This window comes from Harpegnathos saltator, unplaced genomic scaffold (assembly GCF_003227715.2).
Source record: "Harpegnathos saltator strain DR-91 unplaced genomic scaffold, Hsal_v8.6 scaffold25, whole genome shotgun sequence".
NCBI classification, from domain to species: Eukaryota; Metazoa; Arthropoda; class Insecta; order Hymenoptera; family Formicidae; genus Harpegnathos; species Harpegnathos saltator.
The window spans coordinates 1477739-1500944 of NW_020230039.1; positions in this window are offsets into that span (position 1 = coordinate 1477739).

Consider the following 23206-nt stretch of genomic DNA (forward strand, 5'->3'; position numbering starts at 1 on the left):
TACCCTGTCGAGTGGTGGTTTAAGTCCAGTCTGTGAGGCAGTATAGCCGAGATAACGCACAGAATCCTGTCCAAAGAAGGATTTGGTCGCATGGACTGGAAGGTTGTTCTCCTGGAGCACTCTGAGAACGGTATCGAGATGTTGAAGATGTTCTTCATGACTGTCTGAGAAGACGATGATGTCATCCACGTAGTATGCAGCAAAGTTGATCCCGTACAGTATATTGTCCATATGTCGTTGGAATGTTTGCGTGGCATTTCGAAGTCCAGGCGGCATGCCTAAGAATTCAAATAGGCCGAAAGGTGTCGTGACAGCGGTTTTGGGGACGTCCTCCGGTGCAACAGGAATTTGATGATACGCTCGGATTAGGTCTAGCGTGGAAAAGACCTTTTTTCCATGCAACTGTTGTAAGATGTCCTCTATTCGTGGAATCGGATATCTGTCTGGAACAGTTTGAGAATTTAGACGCCGGTAATCACCTATTGTGCGCCAGCCACCTTGGTTTTTCTGCACCATGTGTATCGAACTCGCCCATTGACTGCGTGAAGGTTGCACGACCCCGAGATGTAAGAGAAGGTCGAAGTCTGCCTTGGCGGCTGCCAATTTGTCACCTAGAAGTCGTCGTGGACGCTCGAACACTGGAGGTCCTGTGGTCTCTATATGATGCGCGATCCCGTCAAAGCGGATCGCTGAGTGAATTGGCCTTGGTGCGAAGACTGCTGCATGCGAGTCCAGTAGTGTGGCATATGGCTCTCGGTGTGGTGAGTTCGGAAGATTGTGCTGACTGGTTGCTGAGACACTAAAAATGGTTGTCTCACATACCTGACCCTGTGTGGCAAGGCTGGTTTTTGGATCCACAAGGCGTTGTCGAGAGAGATCGATGATTAGACCGTAGTGTGAGAGAAAATCAGCTCCGATGATCGCTGAGTTCACATCAGCAATGATGAACGACCATTTTAATGCACGGCGAAGTCCGAGATCGAGGGTGAGCGGCTGCTGGCCAAATGTGCAGATGGTTGATGAATTGGCGGCGAATAGTTGTAGTTCGGTAAGAGTGAGCTTCCTGTGCACGCACTTCCGAAGAATCAGCGAAACAACGGATCCAGAGTCGACCAGGAACCTAATGTTCGTGGTTCTGTCAAAAACATGGAGTCTTTTCTCACTAGGCGTTGCTGTGCTGTCGCCGATTGCCTGTGTCGACGGCAGCGACGTCAGTTTCCCGCGCCATTTGCATTGGTAGCTTGGAGTGTAAAGCTGCACGGCTGCTGGCATCGTCTCGCAGCAGCACCGAAGCGGCGGTGGTAATAGCACCACTGACTGGTTAGTTGCTGAGTATTACGAGAGCGCGACCTGGAACGTGTACGTTGACGCTGGGTGAGCTGTCCTTGGTGGACAACAGCAGGCAACAGGCGCTCGAGCAGAGTCGTCAGGTGTGCGACTGTTGCATGGTGGTTACTGCTTCTCCTAACCGCTGAATGGTTTGGGTGTCGGCAGAGGCTGCAGCTCCCAGTCTACCTGGTGACGGTGAATGTGGTGCAGCAACTGCAAGAACTTGAGGTGTAGAAGAGCCTTCCATGAGCTCGTCTGCAACTGTTGAAAGGTCCTCTAAGCAGGTTGTCCGAAGGATCTTGAGGACTCGCTATATCCCGGGTGGTAGAAGTGCCAGCCAGCGCACTCGCAGGATGTCCTGTGACACTCGGTCGCCTGCCAGTGTCCTCATGTGACGGAGGAGTTGTGAGGGCTTGCGGTTGCCAAGCTCTAAGTCTGTGAGTAGACGGTGGAGCTGCTTGTCTGCAGAATCTGCGAAACGTGCAAGTAACTGCGTTTTTAAGGTGACATACTTGTCAATGACAGGTGGTGATGCCAGGATGTCTGCTATTTCTTGAATTACTTCAGAGTCGAGTGCACCGATGACAAGGTGATATTTGCCGTCATCAGAGCGGATACAATGTATTTGAAATAGAGATCCTATTTGCGCGAACCACAGAGCAGGCTGCTGTTTCCAAAACGATGGAATCTTACACTCTGTGATAGACTCGATGACACTGTCGTTGAATGGAGGCCCCATGTCAATGAGCGGCTCCAATTGGGATGCACTCCCGTGAGGTAGTTCGATGTGACTTGGCCTTGCCGGTGTGCCGGATGGCTGCTCCGATCCCTTGGACGGAGGGGTGTGATGTAGCGACATGGTGTCTGTTCGGATTCACGGAATGAATGCGAACGCAGTTTTTCTTCAGGCACTGATTGAAATGTGCGTGTGCGGCTGTCGCGATGCAAAGCAGGCGCGAAAAAGTGTATAGCACTTGATCAAAAAATTTTTACCGTTGTGGAACTGCACGTGTCACACTCACGATGACTGCATGCGCAGAGCAGAGTCTCAGCCAATCAGAGTCCGTCACGCATGCGCCGAAGGTCACTACGCGCACAGCACCGAGTCTTCGACCAATCAGAATTTGTCACGCATGCGCTGATAGTCACTACGCGCACAGCACCGAGTCTTCGACCAATCAGAGTTTGTCACGCATGCGCCGATAGTCACTACGCGCACAGCACCGAGTCTTTGACCACTCACAGCTCGATTCTGACCTTTATCGAGGCGAAGCTGTCCGGTGGCGGCGGAATCACCCGATGCGGACAAATGTTTCCAATTTTTAGGAAGTTTGAATTTTCACCGATCGGCAAGGTGACCTCAGCCAGAAGGTCCGTTGGAATGGCACAATGTCTCTCTCTTTTTCGTTACACTGCGAATCTTGTCCGGTTACCAATTTAGGTGTCGGGGTCACCAATTTAGGATTTTTGTGCCCTCTTGCTCTCTCGCCGATGCAAGTGGAGGGTAGGTTTCTAAATCAACCTAGACGTGTTCTTCTTTGGTCTCTTTATTGCGCACGTGCCTGCCAGCTGCAGAGCACGTGAATCACAGGTACAACTTATGTGTCTTGACAATACGAAAACAGTTCTCTGCGCTCGCACAACATATGAGCCACAGCGGGACTCGTATGTATATGTGTGTGGGCCGAACGGAGCCGATGCTCCTGCCTGCCCGCTCCCGCACAATCGCGACCGCGTGCAGAAATCGCGGTGTCACACACGACAAAGAAACAAACACTCAGGCTATGACTAGCGATCGTATTATACGTTGACTCTGTGAGCGCTTCCAACGGTTACTAACTCGTTGGTCTTTTTCCCCGCACGAGTGACACTTGCGCGCGCTCTATAGCGCCGCACGGAAAACGGATGCGTGCGCTTTTGGGGAGCTCAAAGTCCCCACACACTACTTACCGCTAAAGCCATCTATAGGAAAACGACGGAAACAAAGTTGTACATCTAATATACAGGGTGCACGATTTATCTGAAGACATTGAAATATCTCGAGAACTATGCATTGGATACAAAAAAGTGGTTAATGAAAGTTGTTAGTCTCGAAGGGGGACATCCAATGATACCAAACTCGACCTCCCACCCCACCCCCTGGGGGTGGGGGTTGGGGGCAACTTTGAAATCTTAAATGGAACCCCCCATTTTTTATTGCAGATATGGATTCTACGCCACAAAATACGTAAATTTTGTCCGAATTTTTTTTTTTTATTCGTGATAGATGGCGCTGTAATCGCAAAAAAATTATATTTTCCGCAATTCTCCAGAAATGATCATTGGATTGAGAAATAAAAAATACCTGTTCAATATTTTTAAAGAACATGATAAAAGTTATTCCCCTCCATCCTCTCGGGGTAGGGTGGGTGATAACGTTCAAATCTCAAATGGGGACCCACATTTTTCATTGCAGAATTAGATTGTACGTGAAATTTTTATTGAAACAATTTTTTTCATTCGTGATAGATAGCGTTGAATTTTTCCGAGAAACTACTTTTAGCGTTACACAGGAACAACGATGAGGACGTAGTAGTTTTATGTTCCCTTCGGGTGCTTTTTTAATGTGAGTCCCCTTGCCTCTCACAGATCGGGGTGCTTTTTTAATGTGAGTCCCCTTGCCTCTCACTGTTCAATTAATTAGAGTAAGTGTTCGAAATTTTGCACCGCCTTTTATAATAAGTCGTAGTTCGCCATACATCCACAGTGGCGCGTCGAGCAGTTCCCTCTTCGATTCCGGTTCTCATTTGAGATTTGAACGTTACCACCCTACCCCGAGAGGATGGGGGGGAATAACTTTTATTATGTTCTTTAAAAATATTGAACAGGTATTTTTTATTTCTCAATCCAATGATCATTTCTGGAGAATTGCGGAAAATATAATTTTTTTTGCGATTACAGCGCCATCTATCACGAATCAAAAAAAAAGTTTCGGACAAAATTTACGTATTTTGTGGCGTAAAATCCGTATCTGCAATAAAAAATGGGGGTTTCCATTTAAGATTTCAAAGTTGCCCCCAACCCCCATCCCCAGGGGGTGGGGTGGGAGATCGAGTTTGGTATCATTGGATGTCCCCCTTCGAGATTAACAACTTTCATTAACCACTTTTTTTTATCCAATGCATAGTTCTCGAGATATTTCAATATCTTCAGATAAATCGTGCACCCTGTATATATAATCTGATAGGGAAGATCTGGTTATGATGCTTCTGAAGAGAACGCATGAAGGGATATGAGGCCGAGGAATAAGGCTGCGTGAGAACCTCGTGTATCGCCTCGTAGAGGTGAGATCGGAGGAGAAGCTATCGGAGATGGGCTCCGAGGTAGAGGAGAGCCTGTAGGAGATCGGTCATCTATGGGACTCAGGGATGTCGGAGAGTAAGAGATAGGAGGAGTTCCGGGGGGAGATTCGGGAAGGAACAAGAGAGAAGGACGAGAAAATCTTGAAACGTCTGTCTCTAGGTGTCGAACAACATGATCGGTCGGTCTTGCACTGTTGTTGTTAAGGATTCGATCTCGAGGTCTTCGCGGTTCGAGCAAAATTCTGTTTCCATTGGAAACCAAGGGCACCGAGCACGAGCAACGTTAGGATTTGGAACAACAATAAAAGTGATGAACAGTGAAAAGGAAAGCAATAAATGAGAAAAACAAAAGGAACTTACTATTTTGATGTGATTTTCTCTCAAGTTGAATAGAGGATTGGCTGGTAATGGCTTTGAGTACCGATTCCGAGAAATTACAGCCCTTATGTTTAGATGACATCTGAACTTCTAGCGTTGTAGTGATGAGTGGTTGAAATCAGCAGTGATATTGTAAAGCGAGCCAATTAATGAAGAGGCGAACGAGCGAAAAGATGCAACGTGGAAAGGTATGTGCACTGAATATTAAGGTGTATCAAAAGAACCGAAAATGAGAGTTCGGATTTGGCGGGGTACGGAAATGTTGTGCACCCTCATCAAATGAAAGTACCCAAAGTGTGATCCCAATCGGATAATATTTATTATCCCTGCAGCATGCTTGAAGTTTCGAAATTTGCATAAAAACTACTAAGTTTGGAATATTGGTATATCCAGCCTACCTAGGAAATCCAGAAGCTAATTCTGTGTTAGAACATAATAAAATGCTGTACCATATACCAACAAAGTGATTTATCGATCCAAAAAAAGATGTAGAATTCACTAGGTCACTGTTAAAAATGACAAAATTAATGAACTTTGTTACATTTTATGAATTATCAGCAGCAACAAGCGGCCGTTGAAGCCGGGTAAAATTGGAAGTGGAGGGAAATCCCACCCCGGATAAAATTGAAGAAGAAGCAAAGGTTGTACATTACTGTGTTGTAGTGCAACTCTTCGACCGCTCTCCAAAAGAAGAAAAGAAAACGACTCAGAACCCACGAGAAGGTAGCTGCACGTCGGGTTCCGTCCTAACCCATCCCAACCAACCAACCATTGATGGCTTTATCATGATCTGCTTAGTTCGATTCCTCGCCATCCAAACCCTTGAATTCACACTTTGTATTGAATTATAGCATCATAAGTCTTCAGCGTAATGTTGTTCTTATGTAATCATCACGAGCGTCAAAACCGTACGAGCATCAAAACCGCAACGTGCTTGGCGGCTTCACAGTGCGCTCCATCGCTTATGTGTGGCATGGAAAACTGCCGACTAATGAAATTATTTTGGACTTGTCGTCGACACAAGATTGAATGGTCTCGTCCGCAATGCCTCACAAAATTGGTGGCTCTATAAAGATATCGGAAGGTCAATTTATCATCTCCACATAATTTGCGGCATTGAAGTTAACTGATGGCACACGAGAAATGCGAGGCTCTGTGCTTTATTGGCCTTGTGGACTGCTTCTAGCATTCAACATTTTGTTAACAGCCATCTGCCTTACTTTGCTGCTGTCATCTGCCAACATGGACAAAAGCATATTCTCGGAGTGGGCGAAATATGCATTGTTTTCAATGACAGGATCGATGATATTCCGATACCTCTTCCCGATACCCCAAACGTGGCTCACCGTTGATTGCAGGAGCGAGAAGGGGAGAGAGTCGACGCCCCCTTTCTTTTTGTCACGCAGGGGAAATCCATCATGGATACCCCCGCCCCTTGGGGAGGGCGGTAGTTATGTCGGACTCCTACCGACTAAAATCCCTGCGGGGTGCCTACCGACCGGACCGTAGTGGGGGGAACCAGGGGAACTACTCTTGCATCCCCCCGATACCCCGGCCCCAGAGCTCTCCGGGAACCCCACGCCCAAGTACTGCGCCCTTCCCTTGACGGGAGTCAAGAGCGCGGTGCCCCGGTCGGTTGCCCGACCGGGTTGGCCTTCAGGTGTAATTTATGGAGGGAAGGGGACACCCGCCCTCCCTCCTTCCCCCTCCTTCCTCCTTCCCTACTGGGTAGGTAGGGCGCAGGAGAGTGGGGTCCGGCCCCAACCGGGGCCACCATTCCCCATCTCCCTTTCCTCACCAACGCGCGCAGTGGGTGACGGACCCGATCCCGCTTCACCCATTCCCCCCGCCCTGTCGAAGGCGGGCCCGAGGCGGTCGAGGACGCTTCCGAGGAATCGGAGGCCGCTCCTCGGCCGGCGCCACCTCGGGCCCGCTCCCCCCTGGGGAGCGCCGCCCCCTCATCGTTCCCTGCGACGGGCTGCGGGACGACGCTCCCACTCGGCGGCCTCCTTGCGGAACATTACGTCCCGGCAAAAGGAGGCCGCAGCTCCTCATACCTCCTCGCTCCCGCACATGGCCCTTGCCATGCGCGGGAGCGAGAGTTCAGACTCCCTACACCCCACTGCCCGGGCCAGAACACCGCGCTCCCTGTCCCATGCTTAGTTTTAAGCATGCGCGGGAGCGAGAGGGCCCCCTCCAGACACCCCACCGCCCGAGCGAGGACACGGCGCTGTGGCTCCCACGCCTGGCACTCAGCCAGGATGTGCCGCACCGTATCCTCCCTCGCCGGGCAGTGATGGCACTCGGCGGTGGGCTCTCTTCCGATTCGGTGCAGGTACCGACCGAAGCACCCATGCTCGGTCAGCACCAGATGGAAGGTGAGCCCGCGTCCCCTCCTACCCGCCATTTCCGGCAGGCAGAGGCGGACGGCTTCGGCCGTTCGGAGCCCGAATCCCTGGGGGTCGGCCAGTATGGCCGACCACCGTTCCAGGACTCGGGCACCGGCCTGGGATCTTAGGGCCCTCAGGCTCCTGGCCCATAATCCCTCATCCTCCTCGCGGAGTTGCTTCACCCTCCAGTAGAGTAAGTGCCGCTGCTCGGCTAGAAGCTCCACGGGGGGGAAGCCGGTCAAGGCCGTCGCTGTCCTATATGGTACGATATCCTCTGATCGCCCTCACGACCATCGACCGCATGACTTGGCGTAGCAGCCATTTGACGCGGTCGGAGGCCATAAGTCAGTGCGCCCATATAGGCGCCCCGTAGAGGGCGATCGAGAGTACCACCCTGATATAGAGGCGGCGAGCGTGCCATCCAGGGCTCCCCTGGGTCCTCATCAGGCTGGCTAGCGCCAGACCTGCTTTCCGGACCCTGGGGGCCCATTTCAAGGGCCAGGCCCTTGAAATGGGCCCCAAATTCCCAACGGTCGTCCAGCGTCAGGTTCAGATATTTAATCGTGGGACCGACACGGACGCGGACTCCGTCCACTAAGACCCAAATCTCCGGTGGCGTCCCACGACTACCGTCATGAAAGAAGACCGCCTCGGTCTTCTGTGGCGCCTTCAGACCCAGGTCCGTGATAGTGCCCACCGCGGACTGCAGTGCCGCCTTTGCTCGGAGGCGGGCTTCCCTCCAGCCCCCCCCTCCCCGGCTACAACTAACGTGTCATCTGCATAACAGATGACGTGGCAGCCGGGGGGAAGGGGAGAGCGCAGCATCCGCTCGAACGCGATATCCCATAGCAGGGGGCTGAGAACCGACCCCTGCGGGACATAACGCTTCATGGTGCGCCGACTCTGGACCTCGCCTCTCCCCGAGTAGGCGAGGTCCTTGTCCCCGAAGTAGGCCGACAGGATGCGCCGGAGATAGACGGGTACCCCGTGATACTCGAGGGCCTGTCCAATCTCCGGCCAGGGCAGGGTGTTGAAAGCATTAGTGATGTGTAATGACACCGCTACAACACCCCGCCCTCTCTTTCCACGACCTCCCGGGCCAGGTCCCGGACCCACTGGATGGCATCCAGCATAGATCGTTCGGGCCTGAACCCGTATTGGTAGTCGTGGAGGTTCGGCCCTTCCGAGGACAAATGCTGGACAAGGCGGTCAGCAATGATGCGCACCAGCATCTTGCCCGCCTCGTCCAGCAGGCATATCGGCCTAAAGATCGGCGCACTACCGGGCACCTTGTCGTCCTTCAGAAGGAGGACCAACTTGGCCCTCCTCCACTCTGGAGAGAATACCCCCTCCTTGAGGCACCCATTGAACGTGTCCCGCATGACTATGAACAGGTTCCCCTCGCCGCGAGAGCGAGAGTCCAGGTGCTGCTAGGAATAGCATCGGGGCCAGGTGCTTTGCCCTTGCCCCCGAGCTTCTTCCTGACCATGGTGAGCTCCTCTGGAGAGACCTCCAGGCCCTCTTTCCAGTTCCCCTCCCGCAACTCGGGAGCAGGGATCTGGGGGGCCCCCTTCCACTCTCGGGAAGAGAGTGTCCAGGAGCCTCTCGAGGGCCTGGGAGCCTCTAAGGTCTCCGTAGGTGGGGGCGCCCACGGGCGGATCTTGCCGATCGCCCGTTTATAGGGGCGCCCCCACGGATCCTCATCTAAGTGGACATCTCCTCCTCCTCATTCCTACATCCTCCGATTTTACCCGGCTGCATCGGCTGCTTGTCGCTGCTGATGATTCATAAATAAAATTCATAAATAAAAATACATAAAATGTAACAGAAATTCGTTATTTTCGTCACTTTTAGCAGCGTCCTAGGGCATCTCACATCTTTTTCTCGACCGATAAATCTCTTTATTGGCATCTGATGTAGCATTGTATGATATTCTAACACAAAATTTACCTCTTAAACCCCTAGGCAGGCTGAATGTACCAACACTCCAAACTTAGTAGTTTTTATGCAAATTTCGAAATTTCAAGCACGTTGCGAGGATAGTAAATATTATCCGATCGAGACCAAACTTTGGGTACTTTCATTTGATGAGAGTCCACAATTTTTCCGCACCCCGCTGAATCCGAACTCTCATTTTCGGTTTTTTGATACACTCTACTGAACACTGAAGCATTGAAGAGGAGCTTCTACTTTGGCTGCTGGTCTGACGAGAAGTATGTGGCCTTTTGGTTTTTCTCAAAACGTCAGCTCGGTTGAAAGAGTGGGTTTTGGGGGATTGCTTCGGAAATCTAATTTTTATGCCCAAATATGGTAGGACTGTGCTTCGAATATTTTTTAGAGGTGGGGGTCAAGAGTGCGTGGCAGTGTCTTTAAGATAATTTTGTAGGAGATAGGATGCATACGGCAATAAGAGGATTTCGAGAGTCTCTTTGTTCTTACAAAAAAACGCGGCAGCAATCTTAAGAAGGAAATATCGATATTTTTTTACCCGAGTTGTCCAATGATCAGTAAAAGAATAGCTGAGTTCAGTTGCGGTTAAGAAGGATGTCGCGATATTGTTAACGTTGACTAAGCGCATGGGAAACAAGATCGGAGTTGGTTCAAGGATTTATTAATATTTCCGGAGCATCGAAACTTCCAGAGATTCCAGAGCCATCGCGTCGTGTGATAACATGCCTGAGCGCATCCAGCCATATAATAAGTAATAATAAATTCAAATTTCCTTATTTATAAAAGAAGTCTCGAGTACGCGGAGTCCGCAGGACGTAACACGACATACTATTCTCAAGCTTAAGTCGAAATTACTTTGAACACTTTCGCTACGACAGTCCGCTCCGCCGAAACGCTGCCACTGAACAAATCCCTACGGCAAAAGTTTAATAATATAATAATAATAATATACACATTGCGCGTAGCCAGTGTTTGGGTTTACGTCTTACGACTGAACAACGTCGCTTTGACATTTTTGTATATACACTATAAACGGCGCTCGTACACACAGGTTGTAGGGTTTGGACTCCCACATTTAACTATATTTCGTGTTCTATTCATTCGGGTCGAAGTCTTACGTAATTAAGGAACCTTTGGGTAAAAGAACTGTAGACCATTTTTACTTTTCGCTGGTCTCTCGGAGAGCCTTGTGGACAGCCAGATACTCTCTCTCTCTTTGTCTCTGTGTCTGCGCGAAATGGGGGAAAAAAACTTACTAAGCACAAAAACCCTAAGTACACTATCACTTAGTATAAAAATAAAAGCTAAGGATTACGACTAGCGCCAACGCGAAAGGAACTAAGTTTTCAAACGTTCTGGCGGCATCACAGCACTCCCCCGCGAGACCATAGTTTATTAGAAAATATCATATAAAATACATGTAAATATGTGTAACTATAACAATAATAATTTGCTAAGTAGAACGAGCATATATGATTTATGCGAATGATATATCTTATTGGGGACTTGAATAAGTTCTCGCTGTTTCCCGACAGATGGTATTATCTTAGCCTTTTAGGCAATACTACAGCCAACTTCATCGTGAAGCTCCACCATTAGGCTCGAAGTGATAGTATATGTTATTCCGTCAAAGCGTAAACAACATATTTTTTCGTAGCGTTAAACATGTCGAATTTCGTGCCAAAAAAAGAGTATTTGCGGGGAATTTTACTGCATTACTTTTTTCAAAAATGATCTGCAGCTGAAGCACATAGAATTCTTGCGGAGACTTACGGCGACCATACTTTGTCGGAAACAACATGCAGAGATTGGTTTAGACGCTTTAAAAATAATAATTTTGATGTTGAAGATAAAGAACGTTCTGGCGCGCCGAACAAGTTTGAAGACGAAGAATTGGAAGCATTACCCGATGAAGACCCATGTCAGACGCAAAATGAACTTGCAGAATCATTAGGAGTTGGTCACACAACAGTTGCCAAACATTTAAAAGCATTAGGAATGATTGAAAAGCAAGGAAATTGGGTGCCATACGAATTGAAGCCGAGAGACGTCGAACGGCGCTTTTTCATGGCGTTTGTGAAGAGCTTCTCCAACGGCAGAAAAGGAAAAGTTTTTTTGCATCGTATCGTGACTGGCAATGAAAAGTGGATACATTACGATAACCCGAAGCGTAAAAAATCGTGGGATAAGCCTGGCCATGCATCAATCAACATCGACGGCAAAGCCGAATATCCATGATTCCAAGCTCATGCTCTGTATTTGGTGGGATTATATTATGATACTACTGGGTGTAGTATATTATGAGCTCCTCAAACCCAACGAAACCATTACGGGAGATCGTTATCGACTATAATTGATGCGTTTGAGCCGAGCATTGTAGGAAAATCGACCGCAATACGAGGAGAGACACGACAAAGTAATTTTGCAGCATGACAACGCTCGGCCACATGTTGCAAAACCAGTCAAAACCTACTTGGAAACGCTCAAATGGGAAGTCCTACCCCACCCGCCTTATTCACCGGACATTGCTCTTTCCGATTACCACTTGCTCCGATCAATAACTCATGACCTGAATGAGCAACACTTCCATTCTTATTAAGATGCCAAAAAATGGGTCGATTCTTGGATAACCTCAAAAGATGAGTCGTTCTTTCGACATGGTATTCGTATGCTGCCAGAAAGATGGGAGAAAGTAGTGACTAGCGATGGACAATACTTTCAATGACATATTCTTTACTAATTTTTTTAAATAAAGCATTCATTTTCACGAAAAAACAGCGAGGACTTATTCAAGTTCCCAATAATAGAAGGGAATAATATAAATTTAACTGTTTTTTCTTTAGTTATTTGAAGTTGAGCGCAATCCTGATTCAACAATTGCCTTATACTATTTAACATTGAAGATGTCGAATCTTCTGTTACAGGTAACTATTTGGAAAGCGGAATATACACAGGCTTAAATCTATCTACAGAAACGGTTACAATTTGTCCGGCAATATCTAACGAAAATACCCTATCACTTAATCGTTTGTGTACACGATATGGGCCGGAATATAGTGATTGAAGAGGTTTGCGTATAGCGTCTTCCCTAAGAAAGACATGGGTATAAGAAAATAATATGTCTTTATAAGTAAAAATCTTACTGCGCGAATGTCAAGTAACTGGTGCAGGCTACATTTCCTTCATGAACTTGCAAAAATCTTCAACGAAGGAGTATGGATCGGCGTGTTGTCAAGATCCTCAAAAAATTTGCCTGGATTTCTGAGAACCTTTCTGTATAACATTTCAGCTACAAATACTCCGAGATCTTCCTTAATGCATGTGCGTAGTTCAAATAAAATGAATGGAAGTGCGTCCACCCATTCAGTCGTGGCTCAACACATCAAAATAACTTTTAGCGAGCGATGCCAGCGTTCTATTAGTCCATTAGATTTTGGGTGGTATGGAATAATACGTAGACGTCGTGTTCCAATTAAGTTAACCAGGAAGTTGAAGAGTAATTCTTCAAATTGCGATCTTCTGTCTGTAGTGATAAGCTTAAGCGAGCCATAACGAGCCATAACGAGCAATCCAATCCAAAAACAAAGCTTTGGTTATGGTATCCACAGACTTCTAACGGTATTGCTTCAGGTCATGAAAAACGATCTATAATCGTAAGGCAATATCTGTAACCACGCGAAATAGATACTGGTCCCATAATATCGAGATAAATATGGTCAAAACGATTATCTGGCTGTGGGAAATGGTTGTGTCGTGCAATTTTAGAACGTTGACAAGACATGCACGACCTGACCCAACCGACAACATCCCGATTCATCTGTGGCCATATGTTACGTCCTAGAGGAGGAGCGCAACTTATCTGTTCGCGGAAAAGAGTGGACCTCGTCCGTACACGCGTGCCAAGGAGCTGGTCAGCAACCCGACGCGAGTTCCTTTATCGCTCACTGACGTACGACGAGCAGTCCGTTTTTCGGACAGGGAAACGAATCCCTTTACCGGGGATAGGACCATAAACCGATTGTTGGAAAGTGGGCTAGAGGGATAATTTCGAAATCAATATTGGAAAATGAATTATTAACAGTGTTTATTAAAACTAGGATAACAAACAGAACGAAAATAAAAGTACAGAGATTTACAACCGCGCGATTTACAAGGATACGATTTACAAGTACGCGATTTAACCTTACACCAGATAATGATATTTGTATGTGCGTTGTGACGTGGCGATTTTGGGGTTGCTTGTCACAAGAGGCGGAGGGCCTCCGAGAGGGTCCCCGGGCTGTCGCGCTCGGTCGCAATCGCGAGGCGAGCTGCGTAATTTTGAGGAAGGATCGCGGATATATTTTGTGTTGACGAGCGATCTCATATCGACGAGTGCGAGATTGCTTTCCTTTTTCTTTTTGGTGATACTCCCGCGTCCCTATAACGTGTGTGCCCCTTCGCCGCGGGTAGCCTTCGACCAGCAGGAGCAGCAGACGAGGGAAATGGGACCGAGGAGGAAAGAGGGGAGGCATCGAGGAGCCACCGCTAGCACTCAGGGATCTCTCAGGTGATGTCGTTGGCCCGCTCCTAATTTTGTTTTCGAACAATTGTGCCGTTAACATCGCACCGCTGTCGATGTATTTTTATATATTGTCGTAGCCAAGAAAACAAACCGGGACACGACATATGATAACGAGGAACTTGGATCACGCGGAAGATGCTCGTCGATAGAAGAGAAAATATAGAGCAACATCTCGATGTCGCGTGATCCCGGAAGAAAAAAATTGGAGCAGGGAAGGAGCAACCAGAGCAACGTCTCTCGAGATCGGAGGAGAAGGACTTACTTCTGGCGAAGACGCGAATAGAGAGCGAACGACGGATTTGTTTTACCGAGAAAGGTCTCGAGATATTAGTTGAGCTATCGCACCTTTGGTGTCGTGGGTGCACCACATTATCGAATACGGTGGACCGCACCGATCGAGTACTGGATATCGCGAGTATCGAATACGGCGTTGCGCCCGGGCGAGTGCAATGTATCGTGCACGTGCGGATTCCAGAGAGAGAGAGAGAGAGAGAGAGAGGGAGAGAGAGAGGGAGGGCGAGGGAGGGAGGGAGAGAGAGAGCGAGAGCGAGAGAAGCGAGCCAGAAAGAGAGAGAGAGAGAGAGAGAGAGAGAAAGATCGAGCGAGCGCAGGCGGCGAGGAGGAGAGCGAACGGATCGGCAGTGGAGGAGCGCGACTTAACCGAGGGAGGCTGCTGCAGGCGTGCGAACGTGTAAGAGTATCTGTCTGTAGTAGCCTTTGTCTGTGTGAACCGCTTGCGCAGCGGGACCTATCGGCGGCTGTCGGACTTCGGCAAAAATGTGTGTTGCGTATTGGTGACCGAAGCCGTTTGACAGTCTTCCCGCGGAACGCGGGGAGCAGGGCGTCTCTCTTTCGTAAGCGGGTATCGGCAGCTATCGAAAGCGCGGGTCGCGTGCTGCGAGGACACATCGGGGTCGCTATCACCTCTCCGTCAGGAGTCATTCGGGAAACTTTTGTCCGGGGTCCGCGAGTCACGCTTATACCGAAGAACTATCGCGGAGTCGCGATTCCGGTGGGATTCCGTTGTCGCCCGGAAGAGAATACAGAATTGTAATCCCGTGGTTACACAGCAGGAAATATACGTTGTTTTATGTCAGACAGCTTGAGTCCTCTTTATTTCCCAATTAATACCATCCGATTCCCGAGGTTCCTGAGAGAAGGAACCCCCGACTCCGACTATAATCACAGGAGCTACCGGTCTCGTAGGCGATCGAGTCGTCTCCCCGCCGCTACCGCTATCGTTCGCGTTGGTGGGCACGATAATCGTGCCTGGCGCCCAACAACTTTGGTTGAGGAAAATTTTGCGAAGAGGCGGAGGGCGACTGACAGGTCGTCGCAAATTTTTGCCCGCTTCCTAAGCGCTAGAAGCGGTCGTAGCGTATTGTGTGGGTGTGTGTGTGTGTGTGTGTGCGTGCGTGCGTGCGTGCGGGTGTGCGTGCGTGCGTGCGTGCGTGCGTGCGTGCGTGCGTGCGTGCGTGCGTGCGTGCGTGCGTGTGTGCGTGCGTGCGTGCGTGCGTAAGAAATACTCGGGAGAAGAAAAAGGGGGAAAGAAAACGAATATAGAGAAGACTAGTCGGGCGATAGGGAACGAGAGCGGTCTGGTGAATTAAGGGGAGTGGACAGTTGAGAGAGATAGAAAGAGAGAAAGAGAGAGAGAGACAGGAGAATATGATAACGAAGGAGTGGATAAACTGGGAGAGAGTGGAGGACAAAGTAGGAGAGGGTGGAGGAGTACTAGGGAGAAAAATTAAAGATTGCGGGAAGACGTAGGAAGGTATAAATAGGAATGACGGATCTGGGTAATAATTCCTAATGCAATATTAATTATTGCTCGGAGATACTGAGCAGAAGATTGTAAATCGTCGGGGTCTCTCGTTTCGAGATTGACTCGACTCAGTGGAAAACTTGGTGAATAGTGATCATGAAATGATAATAGTAGCCCATTGAAACCGGATTTCAATAAACGGATTCAATCAATGAAATAGTAATGCAAGTAAGAGAATAAAGAATAAAATTTACTGCTGGTTCCAAGGTGTCTTATACAAGAAAAAAGGTGCTGCTAATATACGTGGGTGGACAACTCTTGCTCTGTGCCAAGAAGGTTGAATTTTTCTAAGTCGCTCACGTTTGTCCAATTTTGCATAAGTTATGTTATACGGTCGCTCAATAATGTAATAGAGACAAAAGATAATTGCTGGAAAACTGCGGAAGATGCGCAAAAAATCTAACTGCTGCGGAAGATGTACAAAAAAACAACTTAGAAAAAACTACAGAAGTGTGTAAAAACAACTGAAAAAAAACTGCAGAAGAAGTGTGTCCGGAGGCGAATTGTCGCGATTCTTATACAGATGATCGGAGGTAGGAGCCACTAAAATGGACCTATCAAAGAAAGAGATGGGTCTTGGAGACGGGGTGGAACTTTGAGGAGCTCAATGGTGTCGAAGATCTGATTAGTATTTTCAATTATTGGTCCTGGTTGACTTTAGTAAGAAAAAATCTTAGCCGTTAGAAATTAAGGGTGAGGTTAAGAAAATCTAGTGGGAGGAGACGATTAGTTCTTGAAAACATGAATCTTTAGGTACAGATGAAATAAGGAGTGAAGAATGAATGTGTCTCATAGTTTTGGGCGGATGTCGTGATTGGCTGAATAAGTTAGGCATAAAAAGTGCAGTGGTGGTAGGATCTTGTGGGAACGCGAGAAGATTTCACGGAATAGGGAAGTACGTACAGTAAGTGCGAAGCATGTGTTTCGGTCAGCCGGAAAGATCAAAATAAAACTTAAGTTAAAATAAAATTTTATAACGACCGGTGAAGAGATGGTGACGAGTTATTTGGTAACCAACTCGAAACCCTCTTAACTTTCATACTTCAATTGCTTGACTGGTAGTATGCATATGGATTCGGACTAGGAGGATGTAGGTTTCAAGGTTTTAGAGCAGGAATGCTTCGAGTTGCTTTGTTTTGCTAGAGACTTGTTAGCGCAAAGTTTCAAATTTTATAGTGTTGAACATATTTGGCGAATATTCCCAGATATAAATCTGAACAAAGACGTGTAGCCTAGATGTTTACAACACGACGTTGAAGTTTGGAGCATTCTTCGGGCGAAAATTGAAAATAGCCTTTATCTAAAAAAAGCCACTTAATATAAATTTAAATACATATAAAAGATAAATTTGTGTTAAATATGACAAGACATTATAAGATAGTTGTTCTTCCCGAAAATTACGCACATATAATCATTCATACAGATTATAATTACTTCCGACACTCACAGCGCTCTGTGCCAAAAACTGACAATGCATTTTCACTCTCTGTCATGTGGGAAAATAGAAAAAAATTAGTTTAACAGCAATATTGTCTCGGAACACTTTCGTTCTCCCTGAAAATTGTGTACATACCACCACACTCAGACAGATTATAATTGCTTCCGGCACTCACAACGCTCTGTGCCAAAACTGACAATGCATTTTCACTCTCTGGTATGTGGGAAAAGAGAAAAAAAATAGTTTAATAGCAATATTGTCCCGGAACATTTTCGTTCTCCCCGAAAATTGTGTGCATACCACCACACTCAGGCAGATTATAATTACTTCCGGCAGTCACAGCGCTCTATGCCAAAAACTGACAATACACTTTCACTTTCTGGCATGTAGGACAATAGAAAAAAAATTGTTTAATAGCAATCGCAACCTGGAACACTTTCGTACCGGGATACGACGAGAACGAAAGTGTTTCGGGACGAAATTGCTATTAAACTATTTTTTTTCTATTTTCCCACATGCCAGAGAGTGAAAATGCACTGTCAGTTTTTAGCACAGAGCGCTGTGAGATTCGCGCCCCCGCGACATTAGCAGACGCGATAACTGAAGCCGTAGAAGAGGAACGGGTGAAAGGGGTAGGAAGTAGCAATAGCCGCCCCAACGAAACCACGCGATATCAAAGAAACACGATGAGTATGCCTGCGCGAGAACCACCTGCATTAAAATACCTAAAGTGCGGAAAGCTGGGGCACACCGGGCGAGAGTGCCGTAACAACCAATATGGAACTCGATTTTCATTGCCTAAACCTGAGGGAATCGTGCGCGTAAACAATGTTATTAAACATTGTATGTTCTGCGACAAGTCGGGACATACACGCGAGGAGTGCAAAAACCTCCATGGGAACACGACGCCCGCACACGCCGCAGACACACCTAAAATGCGAAATCCGAACCTACGAACGGTGCAGTTCCGCGAGGAGAAAAATAGACTCTCGCGAAGTACGCAAAACGACGAAGATAGCGATCGCGATGAAGAGTGCAGACGACGCAAACCCGCCCGCGCGTATCCAATCAATCAATTGCAACCTCGAAATAATGATAAGAAAAGAACGAAATTAGAACTGATCTATCTAATCGTGAAACAATTTAAAAGAGAGAAAACATCCTTTCTGCTGGATACCGGATCCGCGATAAGCTTTATTAAATTACGAAATCTCGAGGGTGAAACCCTAATCGATGAAGAACAAATAGAGTTAACCGGGATAACCGGACATACAATATATACCCTCGGAAAATTCCGCGCAACAGTCCAAATAGGAAAAGCAGCTATCAAGTACATTATTTATGTTGTGTACAACGACTTTTTTTTTTGGTAACGCAGGGGAAATCCGTTATGGATACCCCCGACCCTTTGGGGGGGTTGGGGGTTATGTCAGACTCTTACTGACTAAAACCCCTGCGGGATGTCTACCATTCGGACCGTAGTGTGGGGAGTCAGGGGAACTACTCTCGTATTCCCCGACATGTGTACAACGACTTCCCTATCGATTACGAGGGAATACTAGGAATTGATTTCCTACAAGTAACGGAGGCCACCTGCGACTATAAGGAAAGACAGCTAACGATAATGGGTACACATCTGAAATTGTATCCCTATTCGGTCCTCCGACTAAAACCGCGCAGCGCGATCATAGTCCCCGCGACAGTAGATAAGAATAAAACCGGATTGGTATATTCAAAGGAAATACACCCAGGAATATTCATAGGCAACTGTTTAGTAAAACCTACCAACAACAATTGCAAAATCAGCATATTAAATATTACAGAGGAAGAAATCGAAATGGGCATACCGCATGTAACACTAGAAGTCCTAAATAACGCCGTGGAAGTGTACGCGACGCGAACAAGTCATCGCAACGCGATACCTGAATCACACACCAACCACGTAAAAGAATTATTACGCGCAGAACATTTAAATAGCGAAGAGCGAAAAGCAATCGAACGAATTTGCGCTGACTACAACGATATATTTCAGTTAGAAGGCGATTCATTAACTCATACGGACGCCGTGCGACACGAGATAAATGTGCAATCCGACACCGCGCCCGTGAACATAAAACCGTACCGCCTGCCGGCGAAGCACTATCACGAAGTCAATTCACAAATAAATGAAATGCTGCAACATCAAATAATTCGTCCGAGCCGCAGTCAGTGGAACGCTCCACTCCTAGTAGTGCCCAAAAAACCTGACGCATCCGGAAAATCAAAACTTCGAGTAATCATCGACTTCAGAAAATTGAATGACTTAACTATAGGCGACTCATTTCCACTGCCCAATATCATAGATATACTGGACCAATTATTAAATGCGAAATATTTTACAACATTAAATCTCGCCTCGGGATACCATCAAATCAAGATGGCGGAACGCGACAAAAGAAAGACCGCGTTCTCAACCCTGTACGGAGACTTTGAATTTAATCGGACGCCATTCGAACTTAAAAACGCGCCAGCAACGTTCCAAAGACTCATGAACACGGTTGACGGGACTTCAAGGAATCGAGTGTCTGGTATACCTCGACGATAGAGTACTATGTGCCGTGAGTCTAAAGGAACATAACAAGCAACTCAAACACGTATTGAGCTGTCTGCGCGAAAATCGGTTAAAATTGCAACCAGATAAATGCGAATTCTTACGCAAAGAAGTGGTATATCTAGGCCACGTAATTTCAGGTAAGGGAATCCTACCGGACCCTACGAAGCTAGAAGCCGTCATAAGTTTCCCTACTTCAAAGAAAGTAAGGGATATACAATCCTTCATCGGATTGGCAGGATACTATCGGAGATTTATAGAAAATTTATCACGAATTGCTAAGCCTCTAACTAAGCTAACAAAGAAAAAGGAGCCGTTTTTATGGACTCAAGAACAGCAAAACACGTTCGATATATTAAAAACTAAATTAACTACCGTACCAGTCCTAACATTTCCCGATTTTGCGAAAGAATTTATCATTACTACCGACGCGTCAGATTACGCCATTGAAGCTATATTATCGCAGGGAGAGATAGGTCAAGATCAGCCGGTAGCTTATGCCAGCAGAATTTTATCGCGCGCAAAGCAAAACTATAACACGACGGAAAAGGAACTGCTCGCAATCGTATGGACAGTTAAACATTTTCGACCATACGTATATAGGACAAAATTTAAAATTGTCATCGACTATAAACCATTAGTATGGCTATTTAATATAACCGACCCAGGATCTCGCCTGATAAGATGGCGATTAAAGTTAGAAGAACACGACTATGAGATAATTCATAAAACAGGTAAAGCGAATACAAACGCCGACGCGCTAAGCAGAATAATAAGTGAGCCAATCTACACTGCAAACGTGGACAAGATTGAAGAAGACACGAATCATCGAGATTACTCTAAAGAAGAAAAACGAAAAATACTGTACGAATATCAGATGCACCGTTAGGAGGGCATCAAGGAATCGAAAGAACGCTAAAACGAATACGATTAGCGCATAATAGGCCGGGAATGAACCGCGATATAAAAAATTACATAAGTAAGTGCGAACATTGTCAAAAGAATAAATTGACACAGCGAACAAAATCACTTCTAATATTGACTGACACAGCCATTCGAAAAATGTGCGTTAGATAGATATAGTAAGACCTCTAATGATAACCAACAATGGGAATAAATACCTACTAACTTTTCAGGATAGCCTGACGAAATTTAATAAAGCAATGGCGATACCAAATCAAGAAGCGCCTACTATCACGAAAGAATTCATGACAAAAATAGTGTTAGAATACGGAATACCTGCAAAGATCACCACCGATCAAGGTACGAATTTTTTTAGCAGCATGTTCAAAAATACATGCAAACTCCTAGGGATAAAGAAGATACAAAGGACGGCATATCACCCGCAAAGCGCAAATGGCGCGCTCGAACGATTGCATCGAACATTAATCGAATATTTATTATTTAACATTATATAAACGCAGATCAAACAAATTGGGACGAATGGGTTCCCTACGCGATGTTTACGTATAATACGACGCCACACACAAGTACGGGATTCACCCCCTACGAATTAGTCTACGAACACCGCGCGAAGATACCGTCTACACTCCTATCACCGCCTAAACCTACTTACACTATCGATGATTACGTGCAAGAAATAAAAGAACGCCTAAGAGCAACAAATAAGATTGTCAAAGAAAACCTCAAAGAGGAAAAGGAAAAAGTAAAAAGGTATTATGATAGAAAAACGAAACCAAACGAATTCCATGTGAGAGACAAAGTGCTACTCCACGACGAAATAGTGCCACGGGGACGCTCCGAAAAGTTAGACGCAATGTGGCTCGGACTGTACGACGTCTTAGCAAGAAATTCCGACGTCAACTATACAATTAAAAAAGGACGAACTGCCCTACGTACGCAAATAGACTTAAACTATTTATCGAAAACTAGGTAAACTCACCAATCTAAGAACGGAGGCGATGACGATTGCGGCAGCGGCAAACCTGGCGGGGTGCTCGGTACAAAAATAAGAATGTTCGGGGCCACCTCAATACCGCCAGCCTTTTTTTTGATAACGCAGGGGAAACCCGTCATGGGTACCCTCCACCCCCTGGGAGGGGCGGAGGGTTATGTGAGACTCTTACTCACTAAAACTCCTGCGGGATGTCTACCAGTCGGACCGAGATGGGGGGAGTCAGGGGAACTGCGCCAGCATTCCCTCCCCGACACCCCGGCCCCAGGGCTCTAACGGAGCCCCACGCCCAAGTACCGCGCCCGGATCCTCTCCAGGAAGAGGGTCCGGGCGCGGTGCCCCGATCGGCATGCCGATCGGGTTGGCCTTCCAGTACTTTACGGGAGAGAGGGGACACCCACCCTCTCTCCCCGCCCCCTCCTCGAGGAGTTATTTCACTCCGGAGGGGGCGGGGGAACAAGACCCTTTCCCAGAGGGCCTCGTTCCCCCCTACCCTACCTCGCCGACGCCCGGGGGAGGGCGAGGGGGGGCTTACACCCCTCCCCCGACGACCCTCCCCCGCGCGTCCGCAGTCGGGCCTGAGGCGGCCGAGGGGGCGATCCCCGGTTGTCCGAAGATCGTTGCTCCCCCTCGGCCAGCGCCACCTCGGGCCCGCTATCTAAACCTGGGGAGCCCCGTCCCCTCCGCCGTCTCCTCAGACGGTCGGAGGGGCGGCGCTCTCACTCGGCGGCCTCCTTCTGGGACATGATGTCTTTGCAGAAGGAGGCCGCCTCCCCCCATACCTCCTCGCTCCCGCACATGGCGCGAACTATGCGCGGGAGCGAGAGGGCCTCCACCCTGCACCCCACCGCCCGGGCTAGGACTCAGCGCCGCTGGTCCCATGCGGGGCACGAGACCAGCGTATGTTGCGCCGAGTCCACGCGCTCCGGGCAGTGGTGGCACTCGGTGGTGGGTTCCTTTCTTATCCTGTGCAGGTACCTCCCAAAACATCATTTCTGATAGGCAGGAGCGGACAGCCTCGGCCATCCAGCGCCCGAACCCTCGCGGGTCCGCCAATTCGGCGGACCACTTATCGAGGGTCCGGGCACAGGCCTGGGCTTTTAGGGTCCTCAGGTCCCTGACCGATAGTCCCTCCCCCCCTCTGCGGAGTTCCTTTATTCGCCAATAGAGGAGAAACCTCTCCTCAGCGAGGAGCTCTACTGGGGGGAGCCGGCCAGGGTGGTCGCCGCCAGATACGATACGGTGGCGTATCCTCGGATCGTCCTCATAACCACCGGCCGCATCGCCTGACGAATCAGGTTTTTGTTGCGGCCAGTAGCCAGTAGCCGTGGCGCCCATATGGGCGCCCCGTAGAGGGCGACCGAGTGCATTACCCCGATGTAGAGGCGGCAAATCCGCCATCCCGGGCCCTCCTGGGTTCGCATCAAGCCGGCCAAGACCGAGCTTATCTTGCGAACCCGGGGATACCGCCAGCCTCGGTGTAAAT